Source organism: Magnolia sinica, chromosome 8 (genome assembly GCF_029962835.1).
Source record: "Magnolia sinica isolate HGM2019 chromosome 8, MsV1, whole genome shotgun sequence".
Lineage (NCBI taxonomy): Eukaryota > Viridiplantae > Streptophyta > Magnoliopsida > Magnoliales > Magnoliaceae > Magnolia > Magnolia sinica.
Window position 1 is genome coordinate 47,236,252 of NC_080580.1, and position 16,996 is coordinate 47,253,247.

Sequence of the window (16,996 nt, forward strand, 5' to 3'; positions counted from 1 at the left end):
TTTCAATACTCTAAGCAATTGAGAGTATTTATTTTATTATTCCACATTATATCAAAATATTTTGTATTGTCATATTCACCCTCCTCCCCTCTGGGACATTTATAGCTCGTACTTTCATCGACAAAAAGACAATGCATCCAAGGGAATTTCACTAGAAAAGAAGGAAAAAAATTGAAAATAATGTGAAAAAGGTGGTCGATATAAAATTTAAAGTTTGAAAAGGAAGAAAAAAGGGGGACAAGTTTGGAATCAATGTTTGTGTTAATCCATTCACCTTGAAGTGATGAGCATAGCTAACATTATGAAACAATAGTTATTTTTATAGAAAGTGGGTAGGGATTCACTAAGCACATTATAAACTTGATATGTGAACTTATGCTCTGAGTTAATTGATGTAGGAAAACTTGATTTAATTGATTACTCAAGAGATTCGGCTTTATGTTTTCAAATTATCACTCTCTCATCTTTGATTCCTACGCATTCATACTTGATTTTGCACAAAAGATTCTTTTCCGAAAGAGGTTTGGAATTTGAAAATTGAAGATTGTTGCACGCATGTTTTGCTTGGGACTAGTAAAATTCTGGTTGGGGGGTGTGTTGAGTGCCAAATATTGCATATTTTTCCTTATTTATATCTTGGTTTTATGAACATGATAATGTTTAATCGATATGTTTATGTGTGTTTGTTTTGTAAGGTGATTTCGAGAGCTTGGATTAAAAAGGATGCTAAAAGTGTGAAAATAGATGGTTAAAGATTACTAAAGGAAGGATTGGATATTTGGAGGCCAAGATTCAAGAGTCCAAGATCCAAGAAAACCACGTGAATAAGGAAAAAAATTGAATTTGCAAAGTCCAAATTTTTAGAAAAAACTGAACTCATCTGTCGATGTCATTGAGCACACTTCGATGATATCAAAGTAAATGTTCAATGCCATCGAAGGCAGATTGATAACATCAAGAATTAAGTGAAAATTTTAGTTGCTGGACAATTGGGTGTAAATTTTGATTCCATGGAAGACCCTTCGATTGCATCGAATGGATAGGTTCAATGACATCAAAGCCAGTTCGATGACATGGATAATTTCTGATTTTCAAGCTTAACTCGCTAGATTATTCTAGACCATTTTTTCTTACATCGAAGACCTATTCGATGACATTGAAAACGGTTTGATGACATCGAAGCTCGGGTGATAAAATTAATAGCTTACGCAGTGTAAACGTGTGAAATTTCCAATTCAACTGAGATTCTAGACTTCGATGACATCAAAGCACCTGTTCTCCAAAGTTGGCCGAATAAAGCCTATATATTTGGGTTCTCCAAAGAGTTCTAAGCATGAATTAGGGTTCACGGAGTGGAGCAAATGGTGGAGTTGCTGTCAAGAAGTTCTTTTCTTCTTCTTTAGTTAGTTTTTAATGTTTTCCTTTAAAAGTTTTAGCTTAATCATGTCTATGGTTAAATAACTCTTAGCTAGAGCTAAGAGGTGAAACTTGTAGTTTATTTTACTTTGATTCAAGTTAATGTTGAATTTCCATTGATTTCTAGTTTGAATGAAGGAATATTTTTAGTTTTTGTATGATTTATTGTGACTTAAATTACAGTAGATGCTCGAAAACTATTAATATCTTCATCTCACTTTTTATAATCGAGTGATCTGTAAAATTCATGATCCACCATTCTCCACAGGCATGGTTGATGCATGAATTCCCAACTATCATGGGATTGGTGTTTCATGTGTGAACTAATTCATTGGAGTTCAATACCACTTTAGGATTTAACCGTTTCATCTCCCAACTAGATATAATAGAACTTTGATTCTAGTTGTGTTCCTATGAATCAAGTGAAGTAACATCATTATAGCTACAAGTGGATCCTTAATGCTCTAGTTCCCATTACTTTGATTTACTCAATTTACAGTAATTATTCTCAATTATTCCAGATTTTAGATTTCTAGTTCTAGTTGTTTTCAGAATATGTACAGGTTAAGTCCCTATGGATATGATCTCAGTCTCACCAAATTATTACTATAGCGCAGCCCTGCACTTGGGGTTGTGAACATGTGGCCACAGGGTTTAAGGACTTTCACCCATGGACAACTATAACACCCAAGTGCTAGAACAAATTTCTACTCTCCATACTCACATATACTAACCATGGCAAAGTTGCGGAGGCTACAACCCTAATGTGATAGGGTGTAAATGCAAGTGCCTTATGCAAATGCACGAATGCATGAGTCCAAACTAAGTAGATTATCTACCATGGCTACGTGGAAGCTTGGCAGAGCTTAGGATAATGGCTAAGACCTAGAGGGGGGGTGGGGGTGAATAGGACCACTTAAAAATTATTGCATAATTAAAATATTTTACCAATTTAAAATAAGAAGCCAAATAAAACTTCATCTTCTAAGACATAGTGAGTCCAATCACATAGACTACAAAATATGCAACAATATGCAACTAGTCTATAAGAGATAGTGAGCTTGTGTGTGCTTTTACAAGTGCTTATCAGACAATTCAATTCAAGCATACATATATTTCAACTAATCAAACACAAGCATGAATAGAATTGTGTTCAAATGACAATCACAAACACAAGCATGTATAGTGGTTCGGCAACATGCCTACTCCAGTCCCAGCGAACGAACTCTCCTCGAGTGTACCCGTATTTCGCTATCAAATATTTTAAATCAAGTTCACCTCTAACCTTTACCATGATTTTACATATTCACCATAAATCTACACGTATACACCCGTGTTGGTGGCTCCCAAGGAGACTTAGTTGGTTTTCTATTGGCTAATCTATAACCTTAATCCTCATCCAAGTACCTACGTACACTCCCACTGGAGGCTACCTATGAGGACAAACCTGTACGCACCCGCGTTTGATGAATTCGGCCCTATACAAGAGCCTAGGTCCTACACAAGAACCTATCGAGTTTGAGTTATGAACTTTACACTCAACCTACATAAGGAATGAGTGTATGGACTCTAAAATGACAACCTTGCTTGTCAGATTGAGCCCCATTGATGCACCTTGCTTGAGTCATTTCTTCAAAACTCTCTCGTACTTGAATTCGCTCCTCAAATGCTCCCACGTTTATTGATGCCGACAATTCAGCTCCATAAATAAACACCTTGCATGCGATGCTCCAATGATGTGATTGAGGTGATAGGAGGATGGTAGAATCTCCTACAACTAATGGGATAGTTAAAATTCTAAGGGATTCACCTAGATGGGTGTTCTATAGAATTTAGACAATGATTTACTTATAAATTTAGTGCCTAGTCTCTAGAAAGGGGAGAGTTCATCCACATCTTCGAAAAGGAGCATGAAATGCTCATTAGAGTGAATAGTCACAAGAAGATTGGCATAAAACTCTTTGGTATAGGATCTAGGATATGGGATATGAGTGGAGAAACACTTAGGTTCTATTTACACAAAAAACCCATCTACATGCCCAAAGCCTGAATGCCCTATATAAATAAGTCGTGTTCCAACTGAAAAGGTTGAGCTAAAATCCTAAAGGGGGGGAGGTGGTGAATAGGAATATGCCAAATTAAAAAATAAATGCGGAATATAAAGATAGATAGCACAATTAAATAATAAAGTAGCACAAGTAAATAGCAACCTTAAATGCACTAGTCTTGAGAGGTTAATACAAACTGAGTTCTAAAGACAACCTAACACCAAAAACCAAAGGCTTATGGCAGGACAACCTTACTAGAACGTTTATAAGTATCAAAAACCCAAACCAATAGAGAGGTAAAAGAAATAAACTAAGTTATTATAACATTCACCACAAGTGCATAAAGTAAATTACACCATTCACCACAAGTGCATAAAGTAGATTACAACATTCACACACATAAACAAATCCAATCATCCACCATAACTCTAGGAATTATAGTGGTTCATTTGTGTGTACAACAACTGTTAGCAAATAGCCACACAACTACTCCACTCCCAATATCCACACCCATGGGATATTGGCTTTCACTATGAAAAAGGTTTTCTAAGGTTCACCTTAAAACCTTCACAATTATGTCTTTAGATGGGCTTACACAATTACGAAAACCCCACACTCTGAGATTTTCTAGATTACCTCAGACAAAACCAAAAATGAGATTTTCCTAGCACAACCTCACAAACCACAAAAGATACATAAAGATTAAATGGTACTTATCTGAAAATTGTCTTTCTGATGAAGCCCAGTAGAACCAATCCGATGTAGACGAAGATGTTTAATGTCCAATCTCACAAATGAAAGGTTGTAGGTCTAAATGATTTTTAAATTAATTCAGCCTGGGCTAGCCTGATTTGATTTTAATCTCAAAGAGGGTAAAAATCACAATTTCCTCCTTTAATGAAATTGAGTTAAATGGAGATCACAAAATCAAATGTAAAAAATATTTAAGAGAATTTAAAATGAATACAAAATAACTTAAGAAATGCAGAAACTTATCTCTCATAGTGATGGTTTGATATAGCTTGGAATGAATGAAGAACTCTGAGATTCATCTTCTATTTATAAGTGAAAATATTTTTCACTCGACTAGTCTAAGGGTCGGTTCGACTGGTCGAAGGACAAACCAAATTTCAAAATTTCTGTCGCGATAAGATAAGGTCATTACTCAACTGGTCGAGTGGCTTGCTCGACTAGTTGAGCAATGCACTCAACTGGTCGAGTGGGACCGAGGAGTGAGGTTGTGTAAGAAGGATGGGATGAAAGGAATGGGTAGTGTAAGAGACGGATGAGTGTGTGTAAGAGAGAGTTGACTTATGGGGGGTGAGGTGGCATGGGGTATGGGTTGCTTATCTTTATTGGTAAGAAAGGGATGGGAGAGACATGGGTTATGTACTTGACTAGTACTTGATTCATTGATGTGATGGGTTGTAGAGATTCTCTCGGAATTCACAACGCGAGGCGTTTCTTAGAAATATACGCGGGCCCACAACTCCTGGCCTAGGCATCGCATCGGTGCGCAAGATGCAGCGTTAGAACCGCGGTGACGGTGCAGTCGCGATGGTACAAGTTTTGAGTCAAGCCAACTCAGATCTACGGGATGCAACTCAGGGTCACACGTAAATGCCGATTACAGGTTGCGGGTCGTTGAAATTTGACAGGGAGGATTGCGGGAGTTTACGGAATGGTACGGACTAGGATACAGGCCTTATAACTCTGGGTGCTAGATTTAAAATAAAGCATTTACAATCTCCCCCTTTGTTAAATTTTTGACAAAACCAAATAAAGAATCATGCACTAGTTACCACAAAAAAAAAAAGAATCATCCTCCAAATTTGCAACAATTACTCTCCCCCTCAATCCATTACTCCCTCTCAATCCAGGCGAGATGATATGTAGAACCTGTATAAATCAAATACATGTCCAATCCAAAAGAAAATACACCATATTCTACAATCACACATCCTCAGCATTAAAAATCATTCCACAAAATCAACATTTTCTCCCCCTTATTGTCACAATATAACAAAGGAAAGAAAAACAAGCAGAAGATATAATCAAAGAGATATGAGAAGTATAAGAAAGAAGAGAGTAAATAACATAAACATATCCAGCAAAACATATTCAGGAATCATAAAGTCATGTTCACAAACAAAAATATAAGTCCAAACATTATCCAAGCACAAATAAAGATAATAGTTAATACATGCCCAAAATAAAAAGAGTCTAATCAGAACCAAAAGATGGAGCAGGAATAAATGGATCAATCTAATGTGGAGCATAGCACAAGGGTGGAGCAACTGCCAAAGAGTTTTTCTTCTTCCCTAGTTTATTTTTTATACCTTGTTTAAGATATTTGATTTCAGTCATGTCTATGGTTGGCTAAACCTCTTAGCTAGGGCTAAGAGGTGAAGATTGTAGCGTATTTGGATGATTATCTTGCTTTATGAACAAGATTCTTGTTCTTATTGGACCTCATTGATTTCTAGTTTGATATTAAAGGAATATTTTTAGTTTTCTATGATTTATTGTGACTCAAATTACAATAGATGATATGATATCTTTTGATATCTTCTTTTCTTATTTTGAGATTGTGAGATTGGTAAATCCTGTTGTTCACTATCGTCTCCTGGGTATGGTAGGATGATGGAATCCCTTCCAATCATCACAATTCTCCTACATTAAGAATTAGGTCAAAGAAAAGTTCATATTTGATTTAAATTACTTTATCTTCCAATTGGATACGATAAGACTCCAATTCCAATTGTGTTCCTTGAATCAAGTAAGGTATCATCTTGATAGCTAGAAGTGGATCCTTATCACCCTAGTACCTACCTTTAAATTCGTAAGTCTTAATCAACATTATTCACCATTACTATCAATCATTCATATTTCAATTTAAATCTTTTTCTAGTTCTAGTTCTAGTTATTTTCAGAATACGTACAAGTTTAGTCCCTGTGGATTCGACCTCAGTCTTACCAGTTTACTACATCACAACCCTACACTTGGGGTTGTGAATAAGTTTTTAACATCGTTGCCAGGGACTATAGCTACATTTTTTTGGAATTAATTGGTATTAGAATTAGGTTAAGGTTATGATTTATTTTTCTACTATGTTTTTAGGTTAGAATTTTTTCTGAAATTATTTTTAAAACTAACCTTGTTTTCTGTTTTGAAGGATCCTAACATAGCAACTCTTATATTAGTAATTTTGTTTCAACCCTCTCTCTTATCTTTTTTTAGATTTCTTATTTGTTTTAGTTTTTCTAGTTTTCTTTTTAAGTTTAATTATTTAGTTACTTGAGGGCTAAGAGTGTTTCATGCCCAAGTGGTTTTTGACAACACCCTCTGTCTTTTGAGTGAAAGAGGATTAGTCGAAGGGTTGCCTATCCATCACAGGATTAGACACCACTTGAGATCCTCTCAATTAATTAAAGTGATGGCTGCGAATCAACCTCTACCTCAACCTCAACTACCAGTTGAGGAAGTTCAAGATGAAAACAAGTGCATAATGCACCCCCACCTCGTAATCTATGAAACTATTTACAACCGGCGGGGGTGAGTACACTTTCTTACATGATATTTCCATTGAATGTAGGAACTGTGGATATTAAACTAGGAATAATTCAACTCCTCCCTAAGTTTCATGAACTAGAATCTGAAAGTCCATACTTGCATATGAAAGAGGTCGATGAGATTATATCTACATTACACTTCCCAAAAGTGTCTAAGGACACAGTTAGACTGAAATTATTTCCTTTCTTTTTAAAAGAAAAGGCTAAGTCATGATTACATTCCTTAAGACCAAGGTCCATTAGCTCATGGGCTAAGATGACAAGGGAGTTCCTTAAAAAGTATTTCCCCTATCATAAAACAAATACCTTAAAGAAAGCAATTATGAATTTTGTGCAAAAAGAGGATGAGACATTCATCCATTGTTAGGAGCGATTTAAGGATCTCATAAATTCATGTCCACAACATGGCTACAAAAGATGGCATATAACAAGCCTTTTCTATGAGGGATTAACCTCACCCACGCTCCAATTTGTGGAGATGATGTGTAATGGGGAATTCATGAACAAGGAAGCCGATGATACGTGAGACTATTTTGATAAATTTGCTGAAAACACACAATCATGGGCTACCTCCTCAAGAATTACCACTTCTAAGCCTACCTAATCAAAGGAAATGGGAGGAATTTATGTTTTAAAAGAGGAAGATGATATAAATGCAAGAATAGCCAAACTCATAAGAAAAGTCAAGGCCATGAAACTTAAGAAGGTAGAACCAGAAAAGGCTGCGGAAGTTGTTCATGGTATTTGTTCTTATAACATACATACAACTGAGAATTGTCCAGCAATTCCTGCTTTTCAAGAGATAATGAATGAGTAATCAAATGCCGTAAATAATTACCAAAGACCTTTCAGAGGACCCACCTCAAATATATACAACTCCAGTTGGAGGAACCACCCAAATTTTAATTAGAAGAATGGACAAATGACTAACCCACAAGAGGCTTGTCACGTCCCAAACTCGAAAACCGGGCTCACAGAAATCCTGATCGCCGAATCCGGCACCGACAGCCTCCATAGTACCCCATTCTTGGCTCTCGGCACCCATATGCCAGGTTCCAATCCTGGGATCCTACAAGGAGGATTTTCAGCCTGAAAGTTTTTTGTAAAGGAGCATAACCAAGTCACAAAACAACATCACCACATATCCACTATAATAAATCATTGAGTACAATGCTGAAAGGGAAATACATAAATAACAAAATCTCCAAAGTGATCTGCCACAAGCTCCTGCCTCAATACTGCTGGGACCTAATGTCACCTACACGCAACGGTCGTGCATAAGCTTATAGAAAGCTTAGAGGGAGGTGTAAGTGTGTGCATAAGATAAGTGCCAAGCACACAAATATCAGCATAAGCGGAATACTGGCAAGTTTATAAGTCATTCAATATCAGAGTATGCAATGCAAATCGGCTATGAAATGCGGAGTCATAGGGAGCTAAATATCGGATGCCCAGGATGCAATGTAATATACAATTCCTGACGAGCCACAATTACCATCAGCCTCATCTAGTCCATATAAATGCAAAAACATAGCAACCCAAATGCCATATGCAGCGGATGTAATGCAATGTACAGATCCTGGCGAGTCCATAATACCATCAACCTTATTCAAGATATGTAATACAGAAGCATAGTAAACCAAATGCTATGTGCTGAGGATGCAATGCGATATGCGGTGCAAATGAAATGAGCAAGCTAAAGTGTGAAATCAGGATGATAATACGTAGTATCGTAAGCTATGGGGTTCATCACAAGGGACTTCTATCCAAACTGGCTCATAGCTGATTTGTATAGCTGGATAAAATGTGGTAAACTCCTGATCTCAGGTTACTCATTTACCCAACCGAAATCATGGCCATTGCGATGGTACACATAATGATCTGGTTACACACCACCAGCCTGAGTAGATAGTGAATGAATGAATGAATGAGATGCTGAGTACGTAACTCCTACTCAGTAAGTCCACATATCAGTACCGTATATTTCTAGGATCATCACCGGGGTCTAGTACACTCCACACTGGCTGCTGTCTCCCTAGCCACGCAACCAAGCAAGTAAAAGAGACCTCACTACCTGCCTACCAATATTGGCTCGGCTCGTCAGTAGTGGACCCACTCATGAGCTAGTCAAACTCAGCCTAGCTTACAGCCCCCTCACTTGGGCGGATAAGGCCACACCCCCTTCCAACCGGCCATAGCACAGTGGGAGACACGGCCTAATGGTATACGCCTCTCATGCACTCATGTATCCACTCGGTCTAGTCGTTGGAGCATCTCCTAGCCAAGGAGGTTTAGGGACTTTCACCCATGAACAACTAACATACCCAGATGCTCGAACCAAATATTTTTGGTGTCCCATCTGGCCATCCATGACATGACCGTGGAAGCCACAGTTATTTCGAATAAGAAACAAATGCATTTAATTTGGGAGATTATCTTATTCAAATATAACAGAGAGAGTGTATGAAGAACAATCATCGTATTATTAATATTGAGTTCATTTACATCCTTGAATATCCCTTGATTCTAAAATAGATTATTTAAGATACAGAAATTGACAAAGTTTGAATGTCGAATCTGAATATCAAATTCAGCAGCATTTTGATTTGTAGTTCGATCATCTCTTTAAGAGGAGTATTGTACAGGTTTGGTCATCTTTTCTCCCTGTCTTGAGCTCATATCCTTGTGCAAAAGGAGAACTGGAGATTGTGAAAACCTAGCTTAATGATTTTGGTAGCATATCTGCACCAAACTTTAGTGGTTGTATAATAGCTCAGTTGCGCAACTAATATGGTTTGCACAGACCCGTGCAAACCCTTACGTTCTTGTTCTCATACCTTCAAAATCTTTTGGAGCTCTAATCTTCTTCCAAAATCTTCCCGACCCCTAAATGAGAGGGAGAGTGGGGTATTTATAGGCCTTCATACGTGCGAACCCTCAATCTTTGTGCCATGGGGCCCACCTTGCATCAAATCTGACTGTTCATTCAAAACAGCACTTTGATCTCTTTGCTCGGTTCGCGTAACCAATAGGTCCATTTTCACGGGTCGCGCAATCAATAAATCCTTTGTGTGACTCGCGCAACTAATATTTCCTTCACATGGCTTGTGCAACTATTAATTCCTTTGCGCAGCTCCGCGATCTCATAAAATGGTATTCTTTATCTTTTTTTCTTCTATTCTTTTACTTTCTTAATTTTTTATCTTTGTCCTTCTTCTTTTTATGCCACAACAGATGCCCCCTTGATCCTTTCTTTGTTCTTCTGAATCAAAGAATCAGGATCAATCACAAATTTTCACTTTTGCAATCATTTGCGTGACCTGCGAATGGATGCTCGAATACTACACTCGGGCTTCATCCCCTATAAATACCAGAATTTCCCATCATTTCTTACTTTCACTTCTTTTTAACGAAGCTCTGCCTTTTCGCTTTCTCTCCATACAAGTGATTTTTTCTGTGTGACCTGCACAACAGATTTTCTGTTTGTGCAAGTCCTTTGAACGTTGCGCTGCTCTATGCAACAGATATCGTTTACGCAATCCACGCAAACCCTTTGTGCTGCAGAACTTCCAGACTTAGCATTTTTCAGACCTTTTTTTTTAAACTTGAACCTTTTCATCACGACATACACTAAAAGGACTTTCCATATTATCGAACCTTCAACCGCTCAACCTTCTCATCAAGAACCACCCAATCCTCCGTCTTCCCATGCTACCGAACCATCACCATCTCCTCCCCAACCATCACGCAAATGTTTCAAAACCACCAGTAAGCGTCTAGCCTATATAAAGGAACCTGTGCTTCCTACCTTTGATTTCAACGATCGGATCACTACACTGCCTTCTCCTATTCACATGGCGATCTCTATGGGTGAGATCAAATGACCACCGAGACATGGTCGAGATTACAACTAGGACAGGTGGCTAAAGACAACGACTCATTTGCCGATGATGAGTCAAAAGCCACCGATGAGAGAAGACACTCCCCCACCATCTAGGTCGAAGAAGACCCGTCGCAACAAAGCTAAAGAATTCCAGGAGAAAATCAAAGAACACAAGAAAAAGAAACTCCAGAACTCCTAGGAGGGGATCAAAGTCATTAAGGGTATTATGAAATTTAATAACCCTAATAAACAAGGCATGGTAGTGATTCCACTGAGCTTTCATCGCCATCAGTCTATCCATAACTGTGAGCCTATAGATCAAATGGAACGAGAGAAATTGGCCTTCACAAAATCCTGGTCATCGAGGGAACCCAGAATTTTGAAAGACATCTTACTGCCAAAGAAGCCAAGGCAACATATTAGTGATGTTTACTAGATGATCTTCCTCACCCCTTCTCATAATCTGCACAATCTATTCTCGACTCATTTTTACGAGATGCTTCAACAACATTTCAGAGAACGTCAACTGATCTGGAGTCTGGAAGAATTCAATACGAGAGGCCTTCTGACTTCTCGTGACTATTATCCTAGATGGGTAGTAGCGATCTTAGCCAGGAACTCAAAAATCTTGGTGAAGATTGATCTTTGTAATGCGATAGAAGCTACATCGTAACATTTCTACAAGGAGCCCGCTATTTTGAAAGGCTTCCTTAATTATTGGTGTCCCTCAACCAACTCCTTTCATCTTCCTGCGGGCAAGATGAGTATCATGCTCTGGGATCTTCATCGAATCGCTAGTCTTCCAATAACCAAAAAATTCTACGATGAGTTTGTGCCGATCAATGAAGAACTGGCTTATATTTCCTCACCAGGCCGCATTGCTTTTATCTCAGAAACGACCGCCGAACTTTTTAAGAAGATGTCCAAATTCCCAAACATTCATAAGATTTCCCCTTTACAATGGCTTACGCACTTCAGTAGAGCTCTTTGGTAATTTTTTCTTTCTTGTGAACTACCAATTTCTCATTGTATTCAGATACATACTTCTTATTATTCACCTTTTCTCCTCTCCTCAGGTTTAATGGCAACCGTTCACGAGAATTGGGGGATCTTCACGAAAATATAAAAGAACATCCACAGTATACTTGTTATGGGGAACTTACGGTGTTTCTTGTGTATTGGCTAAGTGTAGTGGTCCTGCCCAGATCGAAGTGGGCAGATGTTATTCGCCCTACGTTGTTTGTTGTTGTCGATGCAATGGCTGAAGGGTTCAAATATTCTCTTGCTCCTCCAGTCCTATGCTCAATTTATAGGGCTTTTGGAGAGATTGCCTCGCATGTCAAAAGTCCTTCCATCGGCTCTTCTTCCACTTACACTCTATGGCATTACTTCACTAGCTAGCTTGGTGTATATTTGCCATGGATTTTTGAAGTTTCTGAGAAGGCTTATATTCATCCCGCCCATATTCCACTCTGGTTTTTTAGAAGAGAGCTATGGCGAAAAGATCTTACGATTGGGTCATTGATGCAATTTCTTCCGATGATAACATCAACTACTTCCATTTCTGGCTATATCGCTACACAAGATACAGATAAAATAGACACTGGATCACTTACCCTAGGGGAGAGGGCATTTTACCTATCGATCCGATCCTGCAGTCTCCCATTGAGAGAGAGAGAGAGTAGAGTTTTGGAGGGAGCCATACTACTCGAGCCATTTTGCTCAACAATTTGGTTTTGACCAAACTATTCCAGAAGATTACGGGTTAGTGACCTAGCGAATGCGAAGTTACGGGACAGGTCCGTACAATTGGGCAATGATATGGAAATAACTTCTGGGTGGTCGAGTTGAATCTTCTTTCATTATCCCAGGCTACAATCGCATCCCTCGTGCCTCATATAGTCATATGAGATGGTGGGTTCATCAGTCAAATTTGGTGAATAAATGCCTACCTGTGACTGAACTTGTTTGGGTTGCACCTCCAAGGCTTAGAGGTCGTAAGTTTGAAGAAGGAATAGGCTTCATGCCTAAGACGAGCCATGCCTCCTTTCCTGGACATCTCTGCATCAAGATATCTGTGGATGACCTCATTCGCGAACGAAAACCCAATAACACCTTAAAAGGGTGGATAGCTTATGGGGTCATCAGGGACTTTGAGAAGGTCCCACGAGATCATTTTGGGAGAGTGATTGAAGAGGTAATAGAAGCTTCTCCTTCCTCTCTGGCTCAAGAAAATGTTGTTGAACCTCTTGATGAACCAGCACCTTCTCCTGCTCCTCGGACTGCTAACCCTAGTCCATCTCCTTCGATGAAAAGGTCTCGGACACACTCTCATGCTTCTCCCCCTTCTCCTCGAGAAGGGGGAAATCAGGCTTCTCCGTCTTCTTCTATCCCAATTAATAAAGATTCTCAGCTAGGAGGTAACCAGGCCTCTCCCTTTAAAGGGAAGCAGGTTATGATTGAAGAAGTAAATGTAGAAGACTCAGAGGATGTAAGTTCAGCCTTTTCATCTGAAGGTACCAATTCTACTGAGTATGAAGATGCTGAAGATGATGATTTTCTATCATGCCCCAAACTCGAAAATCAGGCTCACAAAATTTTCAATCGCCGAATCCAGTGCCGATACCCTCCGTAGTACTCCATTCTCGGCTCCCAGCGTGCAAACGCCAAATTCCAATCCTGAGATCCTACAAGGAGGATTTTTCAATGTACATTTATCTCGTAAAAAGCATAACCACAAGTTTATCCAAATCACAAAAGCAACATCATCATCACATATCCACTAATATAAATAATTGAATATAATGCTGAAAGGTAAATACATATATCAAAAATCAAAGCTCCAGAAGTCTGCTGCATGCTCCAAGCTCAGTGTTGCTGTAACCTAATGCAACCTGCACGCGTCTATCATGCATAAGCTTATAGAAAGCTTAGAGGATGGTGAAAGTGTGTGCACAAGGTAAGTACCAAGAATGCAATACAATGTCATAAATCATATAACATCGGTAATACAGGCAAAATCATGAATCATACGATATCAAAGTAAGCAGAAATGTACTGTCAGTCCATGAGTGTCATCAGCCGTACCAAGGCTATACGATGCAATGCATGAATGTTAATGCCCATATCAAGGCTATGCGATGTAAAAATATAATAAGCCAATATCAGATGCCGAGGATGCAATGTAATATGCGATGCGAATGGAATGACCAAGCTGGAGTGTGAAGTCGGGATGATAGTACGTAATATCGCAAGCTACGGGGTCTATCACAAAGGACTTCTATCCAAACTAGTCTCATACCTAAATTTGTATAGTCAAACTTAATGTGATAGACTCCTGATCTCAGGTTAGTCGCGTGCCCAATCGAAATCCTGGCCATGCGAAGGTACACGACAATTAGTTGCGCACCACTAGCCCGAGTGGATAGTGAATGAATGAATGAATATGCATCTCCTACTCAATAAGTCTACGTATCAGTACTGAATGTCTCTGGGATCATCACCGGGGTCTACACTCTATGTCGGTTGCCACCCCATCAAGTGCACAACTACGTAAGTGGAAGAGACCTCACTATCCGCCTGCCAATATCGGGCCCGGCTCGTCGATAGTGGACCCATTCCTCAAGCTAGTCAAACTCAACGTAGCTATGCCTACTCCCTCAGATGGGTAAGGCCACACCCCCTTCCAACCGACCACGACATAGTGAGAGACACGGATTACTGGTATACAGCCGTTCATGCGCTCATATATATATCCAATCGGTCTCAACGTTGGAGCGTCTCTTGGCCACGGAGGTTTAGAGATTTTCACCCACGGACGTTTATGGCGCCCGTATGCTAGAACCAAACATTTTCGGTGTCTCATCTAGCCATCCACGATATGCCTGTGGAGGCTAGGGCATACGGTAATCATAATCACACAATGCGAGATGCATGAGTCACACAGTCCAATCATACATCAATCCTCCACATACTGTGCGCTCATGTGGGATAACTCCTCCTATCAAGGAGTCCCATTAACTGCCTGCACTATGGTATATGTAATATCTAATCACATCTCATAACAAACATGCAAATGATGCGTATGGGCATGTATCATGATGCTATGCTGTCACAAACTCATAATCGACATCAATAACCGGTATTGATAATCGACATCGATAATCAACCTCGACGCAAGGCCAGGTCCATAGATGGACGGCCGATAATGGATCAAGTAAAATCAATGGGGCCCAAGCGTTTGGGTTAACCCACTAGAGAATGATGAGAATGAGCTTATCCAAGCCTAAGGGAAGGTCACAATGTGGACATTTAACTAACATTGCCCGTCAATGTGGACATTCAACCAACATTGCTCCCAAGGAGTGGCCCACATAGGGCAGAACATACAGTGGTCCCATAGCCTCACGCAAGGCCTAATATACATCATCATAGGCCTCACCTATGGGGCATATACACATCACATTGGGCCTCACTCGAATGGGCCCCAAATACATCAAATGGGCCGAATCAAATGGGCCGATTCAGATGGGTCGAACCAACACACCATTCATCTATTGTTAGAGATCATCAAGAGCATTATTAAAAAAAATGAACATATCCAAAGGATCATCTGGACCATACCACACTTAATAGTGGTGATAAAGGGTCCCACAGTTAAGATTCCAGTGGGCCCCACCATAGGGTTTATTTCCCATCCAGTCTGTTCATAAAGTCACAAACACCTGGATTTAGAGGAAAAACAAATATCATATTGGTTCAAAACTTCTGTAATCCCAAAAGGGGTTTCAATGGTAGACATTCAACTCCACTGTTTCTGCAGTGTGGTCCACTTGATACTAGATTTGTTTTCTTCCCAAGCCTTAGGACTGGTTCACCAAATGGATGGACGGTTAGATGAACCATATACATCAGGGTGGGGTCCATGTACGTGGTCCACCTAAGATGATCTTGCCAAATGGATGGACGGTTTGGATTGAACACATCCATCAAGCGGTGGGTCCAATCGTCCAGCCATCTAGACAGTGATGGGTAAATATAGAAGCATTAAAGGTGGGTCCCACATGGGGCCCACCACATACGTATAATACATATGTCAATTATATATTATAATATAATATATTATAAAAATATTATAATAATATTATTGTTATTATTATATCATTCTTTCTTTCTTTCTTCTTCTCTTTTTTTTTACACACCAACGTCCGGCGTCCAGCAAGCTGGATGGCCTAGACATGGCATCGCCTAGTGGGGTCCATGGTTGGACGGTCTTGATAAAATCCCTACATCTCACATGGGTCCCACACTCGTGTGGCCCACCTGGTTTAGATCAAGGTAAAATTTGTGTTTTTCATTCCGTCCAGACCTAATAACTAGCTGGGCGGTGTAGATCCAACACATCCGTCAGGTGGGTCCCATGAAGGTGGACCGCATGGATAAAATACATACTTCATAGTGGGCCACACACACACCCACTATCATCTATTCAAGAGAGAGAGAGAGAGATGTGAAGGGGAGGGACCTCGCCGCTATTGGGCCCTCCCTTAACAATGCATACATCAAGTGGGTGCCATAACAAGTGGGCCCTAAAAACAAAATTAATGGTGGATCACCCACATGTGGCCTCCTTCTTTAGCTCCTTCGACTCTTATACTCCTTGCCTTCAATTTTGATGGAGGTTGATGGAGATTGAAAGGTTGAGATGGTAGATGAGAGAGTGGGAAAGTGGGCCACACTTGGCTTTGGGAAAGCTTGGGGAGGTTGGACGTTAGGTGCTTCTCTTGGGAGTTGGAGAGTGAAGATGGAAAATGAGAGAGAGAGGTGATGGATGAAAAGAGGTGGATGGAGCGGGTGTTGTAAGAAAGGAGATGGGAAGGCATAAGTTGGTTTGGATTTTATGTAAAGGAGGAATGGGTAGGAGAGAGAGAGTTGACTTGGGGAAAAGAGGGAAGGGGTGCTTGTACTTGGGATAGGGTGAGGTGGCATTGGGGTATGGGTGATGTACTTGAGATAGGGTGTGTACTTAATTGATTGATTGATGGGATAGGTCATAGAGATTCCCTAGGAATTTGCA